Source organism: Dromiciops gliroides, chromosome 5 (assembly GCF_019393635.1).
Source record: "Dromiciops gliroides isolate mDroGli1 chromosome 5, mDroGli1.pri, whole genome shotgun sequence".
NCBI lineage: Eukaryota > Metazoa > Chordata > Mammalia > Microbiotheria > Microbiotheriidae > Dromiciops > Dromiciops gliroides.
The window spans coordinates 78,065,883-78,078,439 of NC_057865.1; positions in this window are offsets into that span (position 1 = coordinate 78,065,883).

A 12,557-nucleotide genomic window follows, 5' to 3' on the forward strand; every position below is an offset into this window, starting at 1 on the left:
ACTGTAGGAAAGCTCCGCCATGAGGAGAAGGCGTCTGAGGGCAAGCCATGTGGCTTTTCTTTGGCATCAGGAAGTGATATTTGCTTGTGGTAGGAAGAGGGGGCAAGGCTGGCTCTCTTGCTCTTTCGCTATGACTCTCGTAGAGAGTGGAGCAGGAGAACTGTAGCTCTCTGACATAGATAGATGAATGTAGGCCTTTCTCTCTCTCTTCAGAAAATTCTTATTCTCCTTAATAAATGCTTAAAAGTCTAAACTCTTGCTAAAGTTTATAATTTATTGGCGACCACTCATTAGATATTTTAGACAGACTAGCTAGAATTTTAGTCCTTACATCTGTGTTCATGTGATAAGCTTCCAGAAACATTTAAGCTTAGGGGTTGAGTTACACTAGCATCATCTCCCAGCTGATTATTGAATTTCTGATATGAACATTTTATACAATGAAATTCAGCAAACACTACACATCAGAAACTGATTTATTGTTTTGCATTTGTTTAGACTTGTGGCAATGATAAAAATATTATGATGCAGGTTAAAATTAAAAGTTTGTCTTGCTTATATTTTTCTTTCAGAGAGATGATTATTAAACATTTACCAGCACACCATTGATTGGAATTGTTTTATTTTCTTCTTTGAAACCCCATTGTGTAACATAGTGTCTTCCATGAGGTAGACATTTAAACTTTTACTGATTTGAATCAAACTAACCTAGTGATAAATCAAGGTAACAGAAATTCAGGGCTAAAATAGGAACCTTTTAGGAAGCACCAATAGAAAGTCTGGAGGTATTTTATATCATTATCATACAGAAACATTTATTTGGATCCTTCTGATTTGATGTTATAATATAAATATGCTAGTAGATGTGTGAAGGTAAAGTGAAATCAAGGATTGGAACACTGATTGGCAAAAAAGGTAGCGGTCCCAAATGAGCTACTCACTTTCTAGGTTGACAGTATTTTTTTCTTGCTCCCCAAATAATTGCCCGAATCTCTTTCACTGCATGGATGTAGCACATGTATTTTTAACAGACAATTATCCTTTTCATCTCCATTATGGTTTTTTAAAACCTTTGCTTGCACTGAATCGGTATGACTTCAAGCAGAAGTCCATTTATTAAATCTTTTATTAGGTCTTTCATTATGTATGCTTGTAAAGATCTTAATAGAGATGTTAAGTAATGAAATTTTGCAAGTTTCTAAAATCTTCATAAATCTCCATAAATTGTCTCTTTATGAGAAACCTGCTTTCATTGTGTCTGGTTTTTTATTCATATGCAACAAAAATGTTAATATACTTTAATTAACCTAATATGATTTATCTTTTCACTCATTATATAAGTTAATTTTGTTCTAAAGGAGTCCTGTTTTCAAATTCTCTGTAGCAGTGTAGAATCAAAGTAATTATAGTTTGGCTCTGGAAATTAGTCATGAAGGTTAATGATTTCTAAAATAAATTGGAGTTTTCACAGTATAGATTGGGCCATATGTTTTGCAGAAGGGAAGGGAAGATAGAAAACAGTTTCTATTTCCCAATATTACATAATATGCTAGTACTCAGTATCAGGGGAGATGAGAGGTAACTAACACAGAGCACAGCCCTGAGATTGAAAACTTCACTTGTATATCAGAAATTGAACAATCATGATCATTTTTTCCTTGTACTGATAACTTAACCAATTCCTGATGGAACCGTTTAGGATCCAAGGATTGCTTTTCACCATAGAAGAAAATGCACAATTCTAACTCTATATATGGATTGATATTTTAAGTCATATTTTTAATTGCTATGGTTCATCAGCATATACTAAAGTTTGCCAAGGAGCCTTATATGAGCTGGTATGTGTGGCAGTGTCAGCAGACATATCTTTATGATAGAGGCTGAAAATCCCTCTTCAGATACTATGCCATTTTCTTCTTTTTTTTTCTTTGAAATACAGTTATGCAAGACTTCCAGGTCATGGAACAAGATGGTGGACTAGACACTTTCAATCCCTGTGACTGCTCAAACCTCCCCCAAACAGAAATTAGCACCAAAGATAAAGCAAGTTTAACAGTTTCCATTGTCTAGGGCACCAAGAATCTAAAAGAAAGTAAATAACAACAACAAAAAACAACCCCCTCAGACTTAGGAACTGACACTGATCCTGTGTTCAATCAGAACTATTCCCCTACCTCCCATGCTACTGAGAGTATGGCTGCACTAGTAGACCCAAGGGCAGAATACAAGTTTACATTAAAAATCCACTCTTATACCCAGTGCCTCTTCCTTCTTTCCAGTGCTACAGAGACTCAGCTCCAGCCTTTGGAAGTTTTCTCAGGCCTAGAGAGCCAACTCAGCCATAGCCCTTGAGGAACAAAACTTAATGAGAGCTACAACTAGGAAGCACCAATGCTTCAAAGCTTTGGCTTTGAACTGCCCATAGTTTAGAACTGTTGGTGCCAGCAGATTCTAAATTGGCGGTGCCAGCAGATTCTAAATTGGCAGTACCAGAATGCTCTGAACTGTTGGTGTCAGCAGGTTCTGAAGTACTGGTGCAGGGCTAGAAAACTAAGGAACAAAGGGACAGGATAACAGTACACTACACTGTGCATTTGGGGAGCAGTGCAGCATTCCACAAAGCATGAGGGAAGAGCACAGCATCCAGCTGGGGCAAGTTCTGATAGCCCCATAATTCATTTGGGGTAGAGACCTAAGATAGTGAACCACAAATTGTTATAGTAAAAACTGCAAAAACAACAGAAAAGAGGAAATATGGCCTTCAGCCATATGATTTTGGGCATCTATCAATAATTACTTCAAAATGAAAGAAAATCATCCAGTACTTGATGAGATAAAGGACTCTGTGGAATTTGAGGAGAACATGGAACACTGTTCCTGAGTGGTTTAAAAGAGAAAGGAGGAAAAAAAAGAGAACGGAGAAATAAGAAAGGTGAATTTGTATCCTGCACAGCAAAAATAATGAGTCGAATTGAAAAGTTTCAGTTTGCAATGGCAAGCCTCACCAGAGAAGCAAATGTGAAAACATTAATAAATTGTAAATGCAAATATACAGAAATGAAAGACTATCTAGAAGAGAAGCAAAATACAAAACAAAACAAAAAAACAATTGTAAAGAAATTAAAACCAAGTAGACACCTGTTGATGGGGGAATGGCTAAGTGAATTGTGCTATATAAATAGAATGGAATGCTACTGCATTATAAAATGATCAATGGACAAAATACAAAGAAGCTTGTAAAGATTGACATGAACTAATGTGACATAAACAGAATGATGAAAATAGTATGCATGTACAATGACTACAACAATGTTAATGGAAAGAACAATTACAGAAGAGACTGAGCACGGTGCAATTAAAAGGCTCAAGTTAGATACCAAAGAAGGAGGGAAAAATATATGTTTCTTCCTTCTTTGGAGAGATATTTGGAGGGATCACAGGTGTGGAATTTTGCATCTACCATCAGGCAATGTGTAAAAGCCAAGCTCACTGACTTAAATGCAAAGATTCCATTCTCTCCATCTTGTGAAAATCGAGACCTTTGCCTATCTCTAGTCCTCTTGTGTCTCTGCTATTTGTCCCTGCTATTTCACATATCAATTCAGCAATCATGACTCATCCTTCTCTCATATCAGAGGCATGTGTTTAGGTGGGGTCGTGCATAAAATTTGAAACTTGGAGTTAGCAAGAATTGATTTTGAATTCAACCTTAGATATTTACTTGCTTTCTGGCTATAGTCATGTCACTTAACCTCTATCTTCTTCAGTCTCTCCATTTGTAAAGTAGGGGTAATAATAGATCTGTTTCCTAAGATTGTTGTGAAGATCAAATGAAATAATATATGAAAAGGATTTTTTTACATTGTAAAGTTCTACATACCTCCTCATATTATTTTCCTCTTCCTCTTTATCATCACCGTCACCATCACCATCATCATCATGTACACTTTAGAAATTTCATACTGGATCTCTTACTTCATTGATAAAGAGAACTTCCTGGTTGGAGAAATACCCCGAACAAATGCAGATTGGTAACTACACTGTAATTTATAGTCTTTGAGTTTCCTAAGGCGCTAAGTGTGACTCATCTGCTATCATATACCACTGAATTTATCAGAAAATACCTTGAACCACAGGTTACTGACTCTGAGGCCAGCTCTCTGTCCACTGTCAATGCTACCTCTAGTTTCTTCTTCATTCTCTTGTGTATCATGTAAGAATTCACTTTTTTATTCAAAGATTATTCTCCAAAGACAAAGAAGTACAAGAATATTTTTGATAGTTCTATTTTGTCTCTATATTCAGTTAGCATTATTCCAGACACCTGAAGCAGTGGTTCTCTCCATTTGTGATCATCTTCTTTTTCTCAACATATGAAAAACCAACAAACCAATCACTACCACAGGAAAAAAATTACTGTCTTTAGCTCTCTTTATTGGGCTCAGTTTGTTCTAAACTAAATTAGCCTTACCCTATTGGCACAGTAGAAGCAACATCTTTGAAATTAACTTCTATTGTCTGTCATTCATTCCATGTTCTTTACTTAATCCCATTGACAAGTTTCTGTTGTATCCTAATTAGTATTCTCAGGTATGTTTTCTCAATGAATTTTTTTCTCCTCATATATTCAGAAATTCATTGTTGAGAGCTTGCCATTCCTCCTAAGTTGAAATACAGTATCATAAAGAATTTTAGTTCAGGAGATTCTATTTATCCTTCCTCTTAATATATGTAAATATGATAAAAATAGAAGATAACCTGCAAGTAGGTCCATTTGAAGATTATGTCATATTTTTGACATAAGTTCATTGTTGTTGTTGTTTTTCAGTCATTTTTTAGTCTTGTCCATCTCTTTATGAATACATTTGGGGTTTTCTTGGTAAGTACACTGGAGTGATTTGCCACTTCCATCACTAGCTCATTTTACAGATGAGAGAATTGAGGCAAACAGGTTTAAGTGACTTGCCAATGGTCATACAACTAGTTTGTTTGAGACCATATTTGAACTCATAAAAATTAGTTCTCCTGCCTCCAGGCCTAGCACTCTATGCACTGTGGCACCATGCCAGATATGTTTCTTCATCTCTAAAATTGATGGTATTGGAGTATATTGCCTCTTAGTTCCTTTCAGGTTCAAAATCTGTAGTTCTATGGCTCAAAGTACAATGCCTGATACCTTTAAACTCTTCGTTTTAAAAATGAAGAAACTATACACCAGGGAAAGAAAGGAATGTGGATAAGCTATCTAAAAAGACTATATGACAGGACCAGAATCTGAATCTAGGTCTTCATATTTCAAATCTAGTCCTCTTTCCATTGCATCCAATATTATATTTCCTACTCATTAAGTAAAGAATGGGACTTGAAAAAACATTTTACTTGCTTATGTGTTCTAAATAAACCCAAAAAACTATATATTTTCAGTGGATAACATCAATTGTGCAATGAGTCTTCCCCTTAAACTTTTTATCTCTATACTCCTATTCATGTGGTATAATAACAAGGCCTCACTGTTTCCAGGCTCTATGATGTATGTTTCTGACTTGATGTGAATAATGTAATGATTGATGGTAAACTAGTTGTTGTCCATCAAAACATTTATCAAGTATGCTTTTCTTATTAAATTTTTTAATGTACCAATTCATGGATGAAGAGATCTACTTAGCTCTAATCACACCTCATAAAATCACCAGTTAGTAAGATTGCCTGTACAGCTCTTGCTTTCCTATATATTCAGAAGCTTGTATTTTTTTAAATAAATATTCCCAATGTTAACATTAGAAAATCAAAGAGACAATCTTTTCTAACCCCCTGGAACCAAAACCTTACTTACTCCCCTCTCAATCTCTACTAAAATGGACATGGATTTTTTATATTTAAATTTAATTTTTACTTTCAGTTCCAAATTCCCCTCTCTTCCCCTTCTCACAACCACTGAGAAGGCAACAAAACCAATACACATTATACATAAACTCATGTGAAACATTTCTGCATTAGATATTTCCCCACAAGATGCAAAACCAAGATAAAGAAAGAAAAGGATTTATTTGTACAAAAATATTTAAAGCAGCTCTTATTTCTGATGGCTAAGAATTGGAAATCAAGAGAATGACCATTAATTGGGCAATGGCTAAATAAACTGTGGTATATGATTGTGATGAAATATTGTACTATAAGAAATGACAAGTAGGATGATTTTTAAAAAAAACTTGGAAAGACTTACATGAACTGATAAAAAGTGAAATGGTCAGAAGAGGGAGAACAACATGCACAATAACAGCCATATTTTATGATGATCATCTGTGAATGACTTCAGTATTCTCAGAAATACTGTGATCCAAGACATTTCCACAGGACTAATGATGAAATATACATCCACCTCCAGAAAAAGAACTGATCTCATATAATGCAGACAGAAGCATGCCATTTCCTACTTTCTTTATTTCTTTTTATTTGAGTCTTCTTGCACAAAATGACTAATATAGAAATGTTTTACATGATTGCACATGTATAATCTATATCTAATTGCTTAGCATCTCCCAGAGTAGGGAGAGGGTGGGAGAATACAACAGAGGGCAGAATTCGTAACTCAAAAAAAAAAAAACAACACCCTACAAATGTTTAAAATATGTTTTTCCATGTAATTGGCAGAAAATAAAATATTATTTATAAAAAGGATAAAGAAAAAATATGTTTCAGTCTGCACACTGAATCTATCAAATCCCTATTGGGAGCTGAATAGCATTTGATATCAGGAGTTCTTTGTAGTTATGGTGAGATCAGTTGCTAAGTCTTTTGTTGTTAATCTTCCTTACTATGTTGCTATTACTGTGTCAATTATTCTAGTTTTGCTCACTTTGTTTTTCACCAATTCATATAAGTCTTTTCAGGTTTTCCTTCATCATTTATTTCAGCACAATAGTATACCATAACATTCACATATCATAATTTGTTGAAACATTCTCCATTTGATGAGCATCCCTGTGTTTCCAGGTTTTGCCTCCACAAAGAGCTACTGTAAATATTTTTCTGCAAAAAAGTTCTTTTCCTTTATAAAATATCTTTAAGGTATAAACTTAGTAATCACTGGGTTAAAAAGCATACAGTTTTATAGTCCTTTGGATATAGTGCCAAATTATTCTTCAGAATGGTTGAACTGGTTCATAGTTCAGCAAACAGTGCATGAGTGTACCTATTTTCCTACAACCCTCCCACATTTGTCAGTTTTCTTTTCTATCATCTTAGCTAAGCTGACAGGAAATTTAGAGTTCTTTTAATTTTCATTTCATTATTAGTGACTTAGAGCATTTAAAAATATGACTATTGATATCTTTGATTTCTTCCTCTGCAAACTTCCTGCTCATGTTTTTTGACCAATTATCAATTGGGGAATAGATTCTATTTTTATAAATTTGTTTTAATTCTCTATTTATTTGAGAAATGAGACTTCTATAAGAGAAACATGTGACAATCCTCCCTCCCTCCAGTTTCATTGTTTTGTTTACATTGGTTTTGTTTGTGCAAAAACATTTAATTTTATGTAAACAATATTATCTTGTGAATTTCTCCTTCTTTTGCTTTATCATGTACTTTTTCCCTATTCATGGATCTGACAGATAATTTCTTCCATGCGCCTATAATTTTCATATGACATCACAATTTATATACAAATCCTGTACCCATTTTGAGTTTATCTTGGTGCAGAGTGTGCAATGTTCTCTATACCTAGTTTCTGCGAGGCAACTTTCCAGTTTTCACCAGTCAAGTTGTGAATTCTTGGCGCAATAGTTGGGATCTCTGGATTTTTCAAATACTACTCTATTATGCCTGTTTGCTTTAGTATATTATGTACGTAATATATTCTATTTAACAAGCACTATTTGGTATCCAGTATTAAATTATTGCAATGATTATAGTTGTAAAATATTGTTTGAGATCTGGTACTGCTAATCCCCTTTCCATATATATATATATATATATATATATATATATACACACATATACATATATATATATATTTATATTTATATAATCTTGGACTTTTGTTCCTCTAGATGAATTTTGTTCTTGTTTTTTCTCACTTTTTGAATTAATGCTTTGGTAGTTTGATTGGTATGGTACAGAATTAGTAAATTAATTTAGGTAGTATTATCCATGCTCAGACTATCCATGAACAAGTAAATTTCTCCAAATATTTAGATCTGTCTTTATTTGTGTACAGAATGTTTTGTCACTGTCTTCAAATCACTCTTACATGTCTTAGAAAGTAGTCTCCACAGTTTTTTATATTATCTGCAATTATTTTAAGTGGAATTTCTCTGTGTCTTCTTGCTAGGTTTTCTTGGTAATACATAGAAATATTGATGATTTATTTGGGTTTATTTTTTATCCTATAACTCTGTTAAAGTTGTTCATTGTTTCAACTTTCCTTTTGGTTGATTCCTTAGGGTTCTCTAAATATACTATCCTATCATCTGCAAAAAGTGACACTTTTGTTACCAATGCTTGTTCCTTCATTTTCTCTTTTCTTGTCTTATTACTATGGCTATCATTTCTATTACAATACTGTGTAACAGTGGTAATAATGGTCACCCTTGCTTTATCCCTAATATTATTGGAAGATTCTCTAGTTTATTCTCATGATAAATCATTTTTATTTTTGGTTTCCAATACATATCACTTATAATTTTAAGAAAAGCTCCATTTATTCCTATACTTTTTCATGTTTTTAATTGGGAAAGGTGTTATATTTTGTCAAAATATTTTTTGGTATTTATAGATATAGGGTTTTTTGTTTCTGTTATTGATAAAGTAATTTTTCATTATAGTTTACCTAATATTGAACTAGGCATGTATTCCTGGTGTATATCCAACTTTGTCATAGTGTATGTCTTTGCAATAAAATGTTGTGATCACCTTATCCAAAAGTATAATGCAAAGGTCGATTTCACTGATTAAGGATAAGAGACAGTTAAACCCTCATCATGCCATTCGTACAAGTCCCTATTTAAGAGACAAATGATTATGCTACCTTTGCATGGTCAGGATACTGCGGCTGTTAAAGTTTGACTCACTGGGCAGGCGATGCCTGGGAGGTATTGGGTTTTCCCTTATGAGGCAGTTCTAACAAGAAATGTCAGGGATAGCTGCAGTAGTTAGGAAGTTTTTCTTTTATGATGAACCTAAGCTTGTCTTTTGTCAGCTTTCATTCATCCTTCCTCACAGGTTGAGAACTGAAAGGGACCTTAGAGGCCATCTATTGCAACCTTCTTTGTTTAAGAGATGAAACTGAGAAAAAGAGACCCTAAGTGACATGTTCAATGTCATGCAGGTAGTAAACCTTAAAGGCTGGATTTGAGCCAAATTACTTTGACTTTGGTGCCAGTGAGTGGCCTTTCCATTGTATCATGCTATTCATGTTCCTCATCCTGAGATGCTTCTTAGCTAGCCATTGAAGGTTCTGTTCTTCTAGTCCCTATCAAAAATGACCTTCATATAATCTTTCCTTAATGTTTATATATCCTTATTATTATTCTGGTTTCCAATATTCATTAAACATTGTTCCATTGGACAACATCCTGTCACAACTGGCTTTATATAAGATATCATATTTATATTCCATTATATTGAATTTCTTTAAAAAATTTTTTCCTGAATTTCCCTTCTACCAACCCTAACAGCATATCAGACAAAAGGGACAAGTTGAGAATGGCCAAGTATAACTAGATGGCAAGTATTATAAGAAATATTATAATTATTTATATTTAAATTATATATATATAATAATCCCAACACATATAACATATATTTGTGTGTATGTGTATTTACATATAAACATATGAATGTATGTATGTTCTGTGTATGTGTGTGTGTGTATCAAAAGTGACTCTATTAGTTGGGTGAAAGTCATTTTGTCTTAGATAATTGAGGCCTAGGAAAAAATGTTTCCCAAAAGCAAGAGACATTTGATATATTCTAACTCCCTTGAAAATGAAATAGATATAAATTGACTCATTATCTCTTTTGACATTTAAAGCCTTGAAAGTTTATATTTTGTGTTTTAGGATGAAAGGACTGAATAGGAATGGCGAATCCCATCCCTAGTACTTTTCCTGTCCAATGTCTGTATTTGGCATGTGATTAGGAGGTACCCTCTGGAAAGACAGATATTAGATAATGAATTTAATAGTAGCCAAATATTTCCATCACGTTAGAAATTGTCTATGAAACCAAGGTTGACAAATTTTGCTTTGAATGTACCTTGAGATTTTTTTTCTTTCCCTTTCCTTTCTTTGCCTATCACCTCAGGCATTCAGTAACGTACCTTATTCTACTTGACCCATGACCATAGATCCTACTGAAAGCTTCCAATTTGATGAAAAAAGACAAACCCAGGAGGCAAGTCTCAGGAAATTGTGCTCATATTGCTCTACAACAGCAATCTTGTAGAACCTCTATTTCTTCCTGGGCTCTTTCTCCTCATTCTGTTTCCCTCTAAAAAGTGTTTTTGTGTTTCATAGTCATCTTTTTTACACAGTTCACATTCAACTAGAAAAATAATGACAACAGTAGCCAGGTTATTGTTAAACAAGATAAATTGATATAAATTATAATTTACTTTGAACACATTTTAAAACAGCACATGAAATAGCAAAACACAAAAGAGTTGGTGGGGAAGGCCAAAAGAGGTTGCTAAGGAAACAGCATGGTTTAGAGTGAGCATTAAAATGAATAGGCAGGTAAAAGTCATTAAAACTGACTATATAATTGTTTGCCAACCATTTTAAAATGATAGTAGTAGGTGTGTCTTTCTGTGACAGCATGGAAGCATTTTAACTCAGAACCAGACATAACAGAGATCATCCAATGTGTCAGGTCATTTTTGGCCTTGCTGAAATAAGCACTGTTCACATTTGGCATATTTCACCCATACCTTAGGTCAGGAACCAGTGGCTTTTTGAGATGCAAACATTTTTTAAAAAAATGTTCATTTCCTGTGTTGTTTTCAAGCTTATTTTCTCAGAAATGCATAATCATCATAATGATAAAGATGATGCTATCACTATTAATTTAATAATACTAATTGGGATATATGTAGTAGTATAAGGTTTCCCAAATGCTTTGCAAACCTGGAGCAGGAGCACAAGTTTAAGACCCTGCCCTCTCCTCCCTACTTCACCTCTCTTCTCTCCTTCCTCTATATTAGGCCCAATAATATAGACATGAGTTTTTAATTTTTTAAAAATACGAGCCATGTGTTGGGACAGAAAAAAGAACAAAACAGACAGTGAGAGAGGAGGAGAATGAAAGAAAATAGGAACAAGAAAGATAAATGGGATCATGGGCATAGAGGGAGCAATAGACATCAAGATAAAATAAAGTCAGTTAGTCAGTCACCTGGCATTTATTAAGCACTTGCTGTGTACCACGCTAGGAAGCTAGTCAGTGCAGTATATGGAACACTGGACCTGAAGTCAGGAAGACTCATCTTCCTGAATTCAAATCAGGCCTCAGACTCTAACTGTATGACCCTAGACAAGTCATTTAAATCTTTTTGCTTTACTTTTCCTTCTGTAAAATAAAATGTAGAAGGAAATAGAAAACCACTCCAACATTTTTGCTAAAATAACACCACATAGGGTCACAGAGTTTAACAAAACTGAAAAACAACTACACAAAAACAACATGCCAGACAGAGTGCTTAGTGCTGGGATACAAAGAAAAGCAACCTGCTCCCAAAGAGCTCAGTCTAATTGAGGGGAAGGGAGAACAATATGCAAACAACTATGAAGAAACACAGTATGTAGAAGATAAATTGAGAAGGAAGGCACTAGCATTTAACAGGGAGCAAACAAAGCCTAATTCAGTTCATTTCAATTGAATATTTATTAAGCAGCAACTATATTCTAGTCACTCTGCTAGTTACTAGGGATACGAAGACCAAAATCATAAGTAGGCCCTATTCTCAAAGAGCTTCTCTGAGAAAAGAAAAGTAATGAGAGAGGGAAAGATGAATAGGAGTTTGGGCATAGATGGAGAAAAAGGGATGTAAGTTGAGAGCAGACACAGAAATAGGGACAGACCACTGAGGAGGGATTAATTCTTTCATCCCAAGGGACACCCCATCCCAGCACCCAAAAAATTCTATCAAAGTTCCTACTTCAATTTGCCTTGTCCCTGTGCCAAGCAGTCCCCTACAAAGGTGACATCAGCCCTTTTTCCTCCCATAATAGGTACTTACCTCTTTAAAGCCTAGGTCTTAGCCCTCCCCCATCAATGCTATCTTCTCCTTCCCCTAGTAAAGAATCCCATCCAATGCCCTGAGCTGATAACCACCTTGTTTGACTTCTTGCCTGCCTCTCCTTTTACCCTAGTGACATACAGCCTTGAGTAGTCTGGCTTTTTCTCTTCAAATCAAAAAGCTAATTAATTATTAAGTGCAAGGTTTAATATGCCAATTGTACCATAATGTCTAGTATTTCATTGCTGGCTTCCTGCAGTTTCTGAGTACTAGTGGCTTCTGCTCCCCCCTACAGGTTTTTGCATGGGCACAATTG